This window comes from Camelus ferus, chromosome 24 (assembly GCF_009834535.1).
Source record: "Camelus ferus isolate YT-003-E chromosome 24, BCGSAC_Cfer_1.0, whole genome shotgun sequence".
Classification (NCBI taxonomy): Eukaryota; Metazoa; Chordata; class Mammalia; order Artiodactyla; family Camelidae; genus Camelus; species Camelus ferus.
The window spans coordinates 16,464,432-16,478,679 of NC_045719.1; the positions used below are offsets into that span (position 1 = coordinate 16,464,432).

Consider the following 14,248-nt stretch of genomic DNA (forward strand, 5'->3'; position numbering starts at 1 on the left):
TAATTCTGCCCAAGGCCCACTGCAATATAGTGACCATTGTGATTTGACCTGTGGCCATTCTCATTTTAACTGTAAACTATTTTCAAACTCAAGAAATTATAAGAGCAGAATAGCAAATATCAGTAAATTATTTTCCTTGGTGAGGAGAGCCTTAAATAGTATGAACTATAAGTATGTGTGCATAGCCCTAGTGTAAAATATTTTTTCCTAGATGAAAGTATTCTGCTACAAATGGCTAGTGACGGTTGAGCCACTGGAGTTGTAATGCATTCATGGAACACATGTTATACTCATCAAACCTAAATATATCTCTAATTAAAACAAATCCTGCCAAGGGTAGGCATATCAAAAGGAAAATGCTCTTGATTTAGTGTTGTTCAATTTAGGCCTCCACTCCTCGTGTAGAAATCTCCCAGAGATCCAGCAAAGCCATTAGAGTCGGCTACTTGCTAACCCTTCTAGTTGAACGCCAACAGTCGGTGTAAAATCCTGGATTATAAATCACTGTTGCAATCTATGCCTAGGAATCCGTCTAGGTGAACTGTTTATGAGGATTGGAGGAAGGTGCACTGAGCAACATCACTGCGGCTGACTGATCACAAAAGATAAACGATATTTCCAAAACAAAGGGTGAGAATGTTCAGCACTTCTCCATTCAGTGTATAAAAAACTAAGGAGGATGATTATGTCCTTTTGAAATGAAACCCAACAAGGTGCCCGCCTCTAATTACTATTAGGCTTAATGGAGATTGTGAGAAAAGCACTTTGAGAAATCTAAAGTGCTTTAAAAGATAAGATATTATTATTACTATTATTTTCCTTTAAATATTGCAAGCTCAACTCTCTAATGCTCACTTTAACATAGCTTTGCCTTTGGTTTCCCATGTACCTTCCTGAATGTCGGTGTTAATTTCTGCTTAAAAATGTTAAATACATCTTGGCTATTTGACCCCACTGTCATTTTCATTATTACATTATATTGATAGATCAGTCTATTTTTTTCTTCTAGTAGGTCCTGTCCAGAATTATTAAAATTAAGATCATTCAGGGTAGCCCCTGCAGGACTAACACCCGGATTCTTTACCATTAAATTCCAGTAAGCTTATCAAAAAGTAACATTTGATAACAAGAACGTTTCTGATTTCTTACATCTGTTTTCCATGTGGTAAAATTTGGAAAACTTTTGCTTTCACTTGAAAGTTGATTCTCTTTTCCTTCTCTTATTTTTTTTCTCTCCTTCTCTGCCTCTACTTGTAATTTCTTAATTCCCATTTTTTTCTTCCCCTTCCCCCACCTCTTTTCTCTTCTCTCTTTTCTGCCTTCTCTTTGATTTACCTCACGACGTTTCTCCTCTTTGGATTAGTAGAAGTCTGGTTAGTGGCCGAATTTTCCTATATACACTTGCACAAAGGCTACCCACCGAGTGCTCTTTGTGAGAACCTCTGCAATATTAAAAAAAAAAAAAATCCCCATTTAGCATTTATGTGAGTATGGTGCATGTAAGTCAAGGGCAAAATGATGCATTATCTTGAACATTGAGATCCTCTGGGGGTCAAAGACAGATTAAAATATGGAACACAAAGACAGATGAAATAATTTTGACATGGAACAGAAATTTAGTAGGTGAAAAGGAGTGCATCTTGTACTTTCTTTGCGATAATTTACAACAGCAAAAATAATAAAGTGTTTCACCTGCAGACCATTCACCATACCTATTTCTTTCTACCTATCTATCTATCAAGTCCCAGCAACTAGATGTAAACTGATGGAGGACAAGCTTTTTGTGTTAAACTCCTTTATATCCTTCAAAACGTAGCATAGCTCTTCATATATACCAGGCACTTAAAAGGTGTTTGAGTGAAATATAGAAATCATTATGAAATTGGTGGCTACCCCTAAAACATTGAAAACACTGCTATTGAAGGAGTTTAAACAACTCAAATGAACATGAATACACACACACACACACACACACACACACACACACACACAGCGCCCCCCAAAAAAGGAAAGAAAGAAAATAAATGAGATTAGAGATATAGACAAATACACAAGAGCAATTATATGAAAATCCACACATAGAGAAAAAGTAATTAATTAATTTTCAATTACAGGTCATTTACAAATAATCAAAAAATCTTCATTATTATCAGTACCTTAAGTTTCCAGGCATTGACTGTAGTGCATTAGTAACCCGGGAGTAGCTGTTCAATTAATATTTATAGTGAGACACTGACTCATGTGAACTTGGAGAAGGCATGTTATCTTACCTATGCTTGTGTGTCTCTGAAGTGACAGCGCTAGTTGCCTTCTCAGCCACTTCCTCTGCAAAGATGTTCTGCAAATAAATGAGGTAATGTTTGGGAAATGTTTGCAGCTTGGGAAAGAAACCCACTGCACACCATCTCAGATATTGTGACTATTCCATACTCAAGCCTGGTCTATTATTGCCTCTGTTTTAAATTGAAATTGTACTGTTTGAGTCCTTGGGTTCTGACCAAAATCTGGGTCAACATAAGAGGATGGTAATTTTAAATTTCAGTTCTGAGGCTCTGTTCACATCCCTTGCACGTGTGAGGGCCAACTGTAAAAATAAACAAAGCACATAAATCAAGCTTGGGAAGAGAAAAATCTTTATCCGGAAGGGTTGTGTTTTTTTTCCCCCTTTCCCAATGAAGAGCGTGAACACTGGATTTCCCTGGAAGAACATTTCGGCCCAGGAGGGAGGATAGTGCAGGCAGTGTGAGAGCGTGTGTGCGTGTGTGTGCATGCGTGTGTATGTGTGTGTGTGCTGTGCGTGCGCGCCCGCGGAGAGAGGGGCGGGGGAGGCGGATGAGGAGGATGAGATCATAGTTTCAGGATCCTCAGGAAACCCTGGTACTGGCAGCAGCCAGCCTCTGCTGTGCCCACATGACCCACAACTCTGGCAGCGGACCCGGCACTTCCAACATTATTAAATAATAAGAAAGCGGCTCCTACTCCGTGCCCAAACCTCCCTGCAGACCGGTGGACACCTTCTAAGAGTTTGGCGAGTCGGTGACTGAGGCGCCCGTCCATTCCAAGGTGTGTGCAAGGCGTTTTCTTCCCTGACAGCTCCGGAGTGGGGGAGGGCGCGGGGCTGGAGGGGGTCCGCGGCGCGGGCGAGGAGGGGGCGCGGGGCAGGGCTGCCCCGCGTTGCCCCCCGGCCGCCCGCTGCCGCGGAGCCAGCCGCCAGGCGGGAGATGCCCGTGACGCGCCGCCCCAGCTGCGCAGGGACCGCAGCCGCCCACGGCGCCGGGGCGCGGGCACGGGAGGCTCGGCCGCCCGAGCAAGGGCAGGCGCCGCGCACCCGGCAAAGTCAAGAGTGGAAGCGGGCGGCGGGCGCCGGGCGCCGGCGGGAGGGGGCCTCGCCCCCACGCCCACTCGCGGGGCTCCCACCTGTGCGCGGGCGCCGGCCGCCGCGAGCGCCAAGCATGTGCGGGGCGCCGCAGCCGGGACTGCGGCGCGGCGCCTCCCCGGGCGGCGGGCGGCGCCTCGGGCCCGCGGGCCGGCGGGAGCGGCTGCCGCAGGACGGCCGGCCCGGGTCGGGCCGCGGGGCCGCGGGGCCGCGCAGGTAAACTCGGCCACCCGCCCAGGCCCGGCCGCGCCGCCGCCGCCGCCGCCGCCGCCGCGCCGCTCCCGGGCCGGGGATGGCAGCCGGCTCCCGCAGGCCACGGGTTGAGTTGTTTTTGTTGTCACTGCTACCCTCTCGGTGGGCCCCGCGGGCCGAGCCGCTGGGAGGTGGCGTGGCCACTTGCATTAGGGATGACACTCACGTGGGGAGCCGCCTGGGGGGCTGCCGGTGACCGGGGAATCCGCGGCGGGGTCCTCTCCGGCCGGCGGCATCTGCGCGTGCTGCACAGCACTGCGGCGCCCGTGCGGCTCGGGCCGGGTGGGAGCGGGCGCGGGGCTCCCTGGGCGCGCGGGGCGCGAGGCCGCGGGGAGGGGGGAGCGTCTTCGGCTTTTGTAGCCTGTTGCCCGCTTCGGAGTTTTCCGCTGGACGGAGGGCGCACGGGAGGTTGGTTCTGGTACCCGAGTGGGAGGTGGCGAGGTGTCTGTCAAAAGACCAAAGCCAAGGAGGCAAGAGGGGTGGCAGTGCTGGGCTCAGTGGTACCGTGCCCGGGGCTGGGGAGTAAAACTTTCCTCTGTGGCAGGCTTGGTCCATGGCTTATGAGAAAGTAACTGTAAAACTGGGTGGGGGTGGGGGTAGTGGATGTACTCTGGCCGTGAAGTTCACCACCGTTCACTCGGTTCTTCGTTGCTCTAAAAATTGATCTTTTGAGCTGATGTTTCTGCTCAAGTTTCCTGTTACCGGTTGTGATCACTGCGTATTTAATGCATGTTGTTTCCTTTTGATCATAGCAGTAGCCTAGATTGTTGAGGTATACATCATTATTGATTTCTTTTACAAAAAAGACTTATTTTTCCTATTCCAAATGTAGAAACTTTAGAGAGAAAACACAAACCAACCAGTTTTCCACACATTCCAGAGACAGTCCTATAAACTTTAGCTTTATTCACTCACTTAATTCTTACACCGTAAGGTGTAGGTAATAATACTGTCCACCTTTTAGAGATGAGGAAATCCAGACACAGAGAGGTGAAATAATTTACTCAAGGTCATAGTTATTAAATGTTAGAGCCCAGCTGAATTTTTGATGTACTTTAAACCAACTTATATATTTTTTTCATAAAATAGGACCCCATTGTACCTCAGGTTTTCTGCATTTAAAATGTTGACCACATCTCTTTACCAAGATGAACCTCTTAACTATGTCCTACACTTTAGGGACAATTAACTCTTTTTCTAATTTTTAGTACTATAATTATGGCAAGTATCCTTTGAGTCATTTCCTTTTGCCACAATTCACCGAGTTTCCTCCAACAGTTGTAGATAAAAGTAATGTAGATAAAGTAATTTATCAGCGATAAGATTTTCAGCAGTTAAGATTTATCCGCAAAGTGAATTATTAGAAAGCAGGCGGCTGAATCTATGTATTTGCACTTAATTTTAAACTTCCCGAGGTATCAGTCTGTTCTTTGCTCCAAGCAGGGCCATCATTTTCTTCAGAACACCATCTTGCAGAATTTTTGAGCAAGTTTAATCATCTTTAATTCAATCACTCTGACAAGAGGTTTGGCAGTTTGAAGAGAATTATGCAATTCTCTTTCAACTCTCAGTGATTAAAAGCAGGCTGTATTGTGAGGGTGTTCATGTATTTGATGCCATTTCACCAATTGTATGCACTTTATACGAAGTTGTATAGCAATGAAGATTGAAATAAAATTTTCTCATTAGTTCTAAGTTGAAATATGGTAAAAAAAAAAAAAAAAAAAAAAAAAACTCCACTTGTTTTAAATGAACCATGATGTGAAGAAAGGTCTCGGTAGGGTGAAGTCCAGCTGCACATATTTAGAGAATCACTTTTCATTTGAGCTCACCATGGACCTCTCGTAATATTCATTGGACAGACGTCTCTCTTAAGTCTTCAACTGTTATTTTTTTCAAGGAAATTTAATTGCTTCTTCCCATAACAAGTTTCAAAATTATTTTGACATTCATAGATTTCCTTAATTCTTGTCTTTCAGTTTAATTAAATTCAGTATATGTATTTCAAATCCACCCTTATTCAACATTACAAGTGAAAAGAGACTAGAATCCAACTGAAGTATATGGAGACCTGATTGTTGAATATGAACAAAAAATGAATCCCATTCTTCAGTGGTTAAACTCTTCCACACCTCAAATCATGGCTCCATCTCTATTTAGGGGTGCTGGGGTGCAGTGCTATGGTCAGGGAAGTAACATGCAATCAAGCACAATTTTTCAATATTGACATTGAAGTTGAATTTTCCAAGTCTATATAAAATGTTGATGGCTATTAAGGCATAAATCCTACGGTACATACTGATGTCCTTTCTTAACTGACTCAACTGTTCCAGTTTTCTAGTTTCTGTTACTTATTTTAGAAAAAGCATTCCCTTGCTACTTTTATCTCACCTGGGGGATTTGACACGATTTTTTCCTTTCAAGTCCCCTATCTCTAGTTTTTGGGAGAATTGTACTGTCTTTGCTTCCGGAGAGGCCCTCCGCTCTGGGTGCTGGGTGGGGGACTGGGGAGGAGCTGTGAGCAGAAAGGGGAGCGAGCCCTCCCAGCTCAGGGGTCAGATTTTAATAAAATAATTCATACAAATAAATGTTTGTATATAAATTGAGTACATTCTGAAAGAAAGAATTCTGTAAGAACGTGGAATAAAGGATTCTGGACCAGACACAGAGTTTGGAACAGGATGCCCCAGAAGTCGCCTGTTTACAGAGGCATGATGTGTGAGGAGGTGTTTACTGCATCAGGGATCTTCAGTGTTTCCATCAATGTTTTCAGAATCAGAGACTTAAGTCTTACTTTGGTTATCTCTGCAATTCTGTACTCACCAACAGATACATTATCTCCCCCCATTATCCACCTATGGATGTGGGGAGGCTTACACAACGCCTGTCAATATTCGTATTAGCATGTCGATCATGTGCAACTCTTCTCTGGTTATCATCCTATTTTTGAAGAGTTATTTAAATTTAATGAAATGTAGTCATTTCTTTTCTTTGCCTTAGCAACTACTTTCAGATTCTAATTAGTTGTGTGTGTATGTGTGTATGTTTGTGTGTTGGGTTGTTAAAGTGGCAGAATGTCTCAAAATAAAAACGTAATTGATTCATCACACATCCCTAAAATTCCCTGAAGTGTCTGTAGGAAGAGAAAAGGCACCAGAATCAGGGAGGTGATATTAAGTGTTGCATATACTAGGGAAATGTGTATTAACAGTTTAAAGCAAACATCATAATAACTACATTAATTGACAACTTACCATGTGCTGGGCATCATTCTATGGCTCTATGTAAATTAACTTACATATTCTCAATACGTATGATGTCTACCTGTATCACCATTATTCTCATTTTATAGAGGGGAAACCAAAGCAGTAGGACCGTAGTCATGACCACGGGTAGGTAGATATTCTGACTCAAGTATTGATTCCATAGTCCATACTGTTAACTACCGATATGTAATATCTGGTTCATAATTTTACTGATTTGTTAAATTCCCATCATTGTTAAAAATCATAACACCTCCTAATTTGTTGGTTACTTTTCTTTCCCTCAAGAAAAACTCATGGAAAAACTTGGAACTTCTTTACTATCAATGCTTTTGCCCCATATTTTACATACAAAATACATAAAGCAAGGACAAATATATAAATGCTTAGACACAGCCTGGTGACTGCTGGATTGTGGGGAATTTCTCACAATATATTATATATTTTTTGAATTCAAAAAATAGTAACTTGCACATCCTTTGAAACTATAGACTTTTTCACATCAGGAATATATACTTTAGCTAATTTCAGTAATTGGGGAAATATCTTTAACAGCTGGAAGTTCTATGACCATTAATAAACTTAAGAATTTAAGTCACCTGTTTGATCTACCCGCAACGTCTTTGTCCAGAGTACTGTATCTTGCAAAGAGGATATAAAATATAATATAAAAACACTCAATGAATTATCTTGGTAAAATTAAAATGTCCCTGTGAATCTTTACACTGGGAACTTTTGACATGACTCATAGTAATTGTTACAATACAAAAAAGCTTAGAAGTTTTAAATATTATCTAAATAACGTTATCCTAAAACACCTGACACATGTTCTTAGCAAAGTGAAAGACTAATTGGTTAGGTGTGCTGATGCATACTGTCTGGAAATGTTACTCAGTGTTATTTCTCCCTGCAAATGATGGGTATAATGCAGTTTATATTAATGTTACTACTTACCGTGTTATAATGTTACTGTTAACCATGAATCACAATTCACACACAGTGCACATATACAAGTATCTGAGTCTCTTCTTTAAGCTGTCGGAAATGTTCTAGGCAGTGCCTACATTTTCTGTGATGCATCTATCCCTGTCGAGAATATGATACATTATTTCTCTGTGTGCTCCACATCATACAAAGCTCAATATCATGGAGTAACTAGTAAACTATTGCTCTAATTTATACCATAAGTAAAGAGATGCAAGACTTGATTTGACTGTGTGTGTGTGTGTGGATTATCAGAGTGGAAGATTCCATCAAGTACACCAATGAATAATTCATTAACTGTAGCTTACAATTTGATGCCATAGTACAGGATCCTATTGCAAAGAGTTTCATGAGTTTCATTTAAACATAAAATATATCAATCAGTTATAATAGTTTAGGTTATGCAGTCCTAGCAAACAACTCTAAAATCAAGGTTACAGAAAGAACACAGGTTTATTTCTTGCTAAGGCTATATGCTTGTGTTGGTCAATAAAAGAATCTGTTTATATCTTCTGCACATAGGGACCCAGGCTCACAGAGCCCTGTCACCTACAGCACCCCCATCATTCATTCATCAAGCACATGGGACCATGGTGAATCACCCACAATTTCTTCAAAGGCTTCTGTCAAAAGTAGCACCTGGCATTTCTATTCATGTTTTACTGGCCAAAGCAAGTCACATGTCCATTCCTAATTTGAAGATGAAAGAGGAGTGCGGATCGCTCACGTGCCCAGATGGAAGAAACTGCAATATTAGTGAACAGACCTAATGATTGCCACATGAAATTAGCCAGTTCCCTTCAATAGTTTTATCACGTCAAAATGACTTATGATTTAATGTAATAACTGTGTTTTCAAACTTCAGCCTAGGAAGAGAATGCCTGCATAAAACCACCAGCAAAGAAAGTAGAAGCTAAACTTGTAAAATTGATGGTATTTGCCTTTTTCAGTAGGAGTTGTATTTAGTCAAAGAATGATGATAAACTCTGGTTTATCTTGAGTAAATGCAGGCGATCGCCTTTTTGACAGCAAGCACAAGGGAAGAGGAGTGCCAAGACCTGCAATACAGCTGTGCTTTCTGAACGGATTTGATAATATCAACAGGGTACGGAAAACTGAACAGCTTTGTGTGTGTCTTTTTGATCAGCTGCACCAACATGGACAGAAGTATCATATGTGCTATCACATATTATTGTAAAAAAGTAACACGGATAAACATACAAATCATACTGTGTGATGGTTTTACACTGACAAACATAATCTGAGAAGTTCGAATAGATCCAGTCCATGTTTTTAATGCTGTAAATTTCCCTGACGCACTGCAGTAGCTTGGTCCCACACATTTTAATGTGTTGTGTTTTCATTTGAATTTAGTTCAAGTACTATTTTTAAAAATTTCTCTTGAGACTTCCTCTTTGACCCATGGGTTATTTAGAAGTGTGGTATTTAGCTTCCAAATGTTTGGAGATTTTTCTGTTATCTTCCTCTGTGTGGAGTCAGAGAACCTTATTTCCTGTGTTATCTTGCTCCATTTTGGTCAGAGAACACACCTTGTATAATTTCAGTTTTTTTTTTAATTTGTTGACGTTTATGTTACGGCCCAAAATGTTGTCCATCTTGGTATATGTTCTGTGGGCACTGGAAAAGATTGGATATTGAGCTGTTTGGGGGTACAGTGTTCAAAAGAGTGTTTAATGAGCATTAAAAGATGCTCATTGGATACTGTTGGTTAATGGCACTGATGAATCCTTGTATGTCTTTACTAATTTTCTGTCTAGTTGTCTTATTGATTGTTTAAATAGTGTGTAAAGTCTCCAATTATAATTGTGGCTTTGTTGATTTCTCCTTTCACTTCTTTCAGTTTGACTTTACATATTTTGCAGCTGTTGTTTGATATATACACATATTTAGGATTGTTATGTCTTCTTGATGTACTGATTATTTTATCATTATATATTATTCCTCTTTATATCTGGTAATTTTATTTGTTCAGGGTCTACTGTATCTGATACTAATAGAGGCATTCTTTTTTTTTTTTTTGATTGATGTTTGCATGATATTATTTTTCCTGTCCTTTTACTTTCAACCTGCCTATATTGTTGTATTTAATTTGAATTCCTTATTCATAAAATACAGGGGGGTCCTATATATTAGTCCACTCTGCAGATCTGTCTTTTAATTTCTATATATCACCATTTACAATAACTGTAATTATCTATATATTAAAGCTATGTATGTCTGTCATTTTATTTTTTGGCCTTTTTTTTCCCACTGTTTTTGTTTCTCTAGGTTCCTCTGGGTTTTTTTCCCCACCTTCCTGTTAGTTACTTGAGCATATGCAGAATTCCATTTTTATTTATCTAGAGTGTTTTTGAATGTATCATCTCTTCATATAGATTTTTCAGTGGCTGTTCTGAGTATTACTTTACACACATTATATATGTATAACGTATCACTGTCTACAGCTGTTGTCACTTTATCAATTGTAGTGAGGCATGAAAACTTTACGTTTCTTTATGTACTTCTATCCTCTTCCATTTATAGTATAATTTTCTTAAATGTTTTCTCTCCATACATCAGAAAGTGTTATAATTTTTTGCTTTAACTGTCAAATACAAGTTAGTGCCACAGGAGCAAGAAAGTCCATTATATTTATCCATATCTTTGCTTACCATGTTCTTTCTTCTTTTTGATATTCTAACATTCCTTCTTTTATTTGCTTCCTTTCTGTTTTGAGAACTTCCTCTAGCCATTCTTTTAGTGCAGACAAGTCTCTTGGTAACAGTGTATCTTTGCTATCCTTCGTCTAAGAATATCTTGATTTTTCCCTTCGTTCCTGAAGGATATTTTAACTGGATATAGGACTCTGGGTTGACAGATCTTTTCTTTCAATACTTCAAAATGTCATGTCACTTCCTTATGGCCTCCATGTTTTCTGATGAGAAATCTGTCATTCTAATTGGCTTTCTCCTGTAGGTAAAGTGTCATTTCTCTCTTGCTCCTTTCAAGATTCATGTTCGTTTGTTTTTAGTTTTCATACATTTGAAATGCTGAAGGACGGATGTTGTGTCTTGGCATGGATTTCTTTGGGTTTTTCCGCTTGGTATTCAGGTTCACAAGTCGGATTTATCTCCTTTGTCAGAAAGAGAAATATTCATCCACTCTTTCTCTGAGCACTTTTTCATCCCCGTCCATTTTCTCCTCTCCTTCCAGGTCTCCGGGACGTGAATGTTCGCCCTTTTGTTACAGCGAAGCAGTGTGTTGGTTTCCTATGGTTGCTGTAACAAATGACCACAGACATGATGTTTTACAGCACACATTTATTCTCTCACAGTCATGGAGACCAGACGTCAGAAGTCAGTTCCACTGAACTAACATCAAGATGTCGGAAAGGCTAGTTCCTTCTGACAGCTCCAGGGGACAGTATATTTCATTGCCTTTTCTAGCTTCTGGAGGCCACCTCTGTTCTTTAACTGGCAGTCCCTTCTCCACATCAGTCCGAGCTCATGCTTCTGTAATCACATCTCTTACTTCCTTTTCTGTAGTCAAATCTCCTCTTGCATCCGCCTTTTAAGGGCACTGTGATTACATTCAGGTCCCACCTGGATAGTCCATGATCCTCTCCCTGTCTCAAGATCGTTAATTTTATCACCTCTGCAAAAATCCCTTTTGCCATGTAAGGTAACATTCACAGCTTCCAGGGGTTAGGACCAACCCGACTATCTTTGGGAGCCATTATTCAGCTGACCTATGGGTTTCTGAGGCTTTGTTGTTTTGTTGTGGTGGTGGTTTTTGTCTGTTTTCTCTGTTAGACTGGGTGATTCCAATTGATCCACCATACAGCTAACAGATTCTTTCCTCTGTCACTTCCATTCTGTTATTGAGCCCACCCACTAAGTTTTATATTTGGTTATGGGTTTTTTTTTTCTTCAGTTCTAAAATTTCCATTTAGTTCTTTCTCATATGTTCTGTTTCTTAGGTGACACTTTCTGCGTTTTCATTTGTTTCAAACATGTTCATAATTGCTCATTGAAGTATTTTATTTTTATTATTATAGCTGCTTTAAAAGCTTTGTCAGACAATTCAAACATTCTGTCGTCTCATTATGGGCATCTGTCATTGTCTTTTTTTCATTCAGTTTCTGATTTCCCTGATTTTTGGTATGATGACTGATTTTCAAATGAAACCTGGCCATCTTCTTGTTGTGTCAAGAGACCCTGGATCCTGGATCCTAGCTAGCTTCCACTGACATCACCCTAGTGGGTGAAATGGGGAAGGGGCCACCTCATCACTGCCAGTGGAGGTAGAAGTGCAGGCTTCTTACTCAGTCTCCCTTGTCACCTGAGGGGGCTCCGCATTACTGTGAGGTGGGCAGTGAGCTCAGGCTCCTCACTAGGTCTTCAGTGATACCTCCCTGGCCAGGAAAGAGGAGTGCGTCTCTCTGTTCCCCATGTGGCCTCCCCTGACAACATGGGAGCAGAGAGGTGGCCTGACGGCTGCTGGGCCATGATCAGAGTCCTTCCTTCTCTCTAGGCCTCCGTGACACCACCCAGTGGAGAAGAGGAGGGGAGACTTGATACTACCAGGTCGGGGTGGGGGTCCAGGCTCCCCGTATAGTCCCTGTTGACAACCTAGTGGAGGTGGGAGGTGGGGAGTCTCGTCACCACCTGTGAGAATGACAGTCCCAGCTCCCTCCTTTGCTTTTTGTGACATCACCTTGATGAGGGTGAGAGGAGTTGGGGTTCCTTGCTACAGCCTAGTGAGGGTGAAGGTCCAGGCTCCCTATTCAGCCTTTACCGTCGTGCATGTGGCGGGGGCCACAGTGTTTTCTGTCTTGCACGGCTGGAGGAGAGCAGTTGGTGTCTCAGTGGTTTTTTGTTTTGTTGTGTTTGCTCCTTTCCTAGTCCTTTGGCTGAAAGAACGTGCGTTCTCTTTGGTAACTGGCCTACTGGTTTTTTTAATCTGTGCCTCTTGGCACTTTTGGATTTCTGGTTTCTTTATATCCATGTCTGATATATACAAAGCAAGACAAAAATCCAGGGAACTCACCACCCTGTCATTTCTTGAGCCCTGAGGCTGCCTAGCTGGTTTGCCTCCTCTCCAACTTTCAGAGTCTTGGTGTGTCTATTTGATGTGTACTATCCAGGGTTTTGAATTGTATTTAGTGAAAGGAATAGGGACCAGTACTTCTCCTCCATCTTCACAAAGTCCAATCCCCATTTTTTACGCCAAGTGTAACTTTAAAAATATCACTCAACATTGCTTCTCAGAGGATGAATCTCAGGGGATTACTGCTGATCTGTGTCTGAATAATAAGCACTTTACAGATCAGTGGGATCATGGAGTACTTGGACAATGATGCAAATAGGATTATAGAATATTCCATTAGTGCTAAGGTTCAGGGACCATGTGGAAGCTGCCTTATTCCTCCAAACCAGCATGTTCTCCTGTCCTGGGAAACCATTACTGCAGGGTGTAGCAAGGTTGGAAACTTACCCCATTTGCGCAGACTATCGCTTCTGGCAAAATTCTGGAACTACACCACCCCAGCCTTTACTGAATTCTCACTAAGCGTTCGTCATTCCCAGGAACATTATCCATCTGAAACGCAGTTTTTGACCAGAAAACCTGTGGGAAATGTGGCTGAACTAGGAGGGAAATAGTGAACATAAAATCCATGCTTCAACTCTAGGAAGCACCTACCAGCCACCATGCATATTAATTTCTTTTGATGTAAAATTACACATTCAGAATAAATGTATTGATTTTGTCAAGTTGTTTGATCACCATTCAGTAGATTAAATACAAGAGGTGGGGCTATGAATTTCCTGCCTGAAAGCAATATTCTGTGGAATAACAGTTGACAGGAAGGCGACCCCAAAGAGCAACAGTCTAGGGAAATTCTCCCAAAGGCAAAGCCAGTTAGTGACATTGTCGTTAACCCTGAAATTCTCAGGAGAATAGAGCGATGGTTCTCAAAGTGTGGTCCTCACGCAGGCAGCATCAACACAACCTCGGAACTCTATGTAAATGCGATTTCTAAGATGCTCTGGGGATAGAACCCAGCAATCTGTTGCAACAAGCCCTCCGGATACTTCCACAGCTGGAAACCACTTACTGGAGCAGCCCCTCTGACCACTGCCGAATGCACTAAATCTATGTTTTTCATGATTCTTGACTCATCAGGTTAGGTTTGTGGAAAAATCTATTTATTGTATTCAATATTCAGTGTGTTTCAGTTATAAAGATTTTTTTTTCAAGGAAATATAGTGAAGAAATTAAAGATGTATAACCCCAAACGGTCTCTTTAGTTAAATACGTCTTAACAATTTGCACAATTGTTTTGTATCCTTCACCCAAGTAGTCATAACTG

General features: G+C 41.5%; 1 protein-coding gene across 1 annotated transcript in view; it reads left to right on the forward strand.

The window, feature by feature from the left end:
- The first annotated feature begins 2,848 nt into the window (after positions 1-2,848).
- DTNA (dystrobrevin alpha) overlaps positions 2,849-14,248 on the forward strand; it is a 293,850-nt gene continuing 282,450 nt past the window's right edge. Inside the window, exon 1 of the mRNA XM_032467215.1 lies at positions 2,849-3,063. The gene's annotated coding sequence lies outside the window, so the exon portion shown is untranslated. The remainder of the gene's footprint in view (positions 3,064-14,248) is intronic.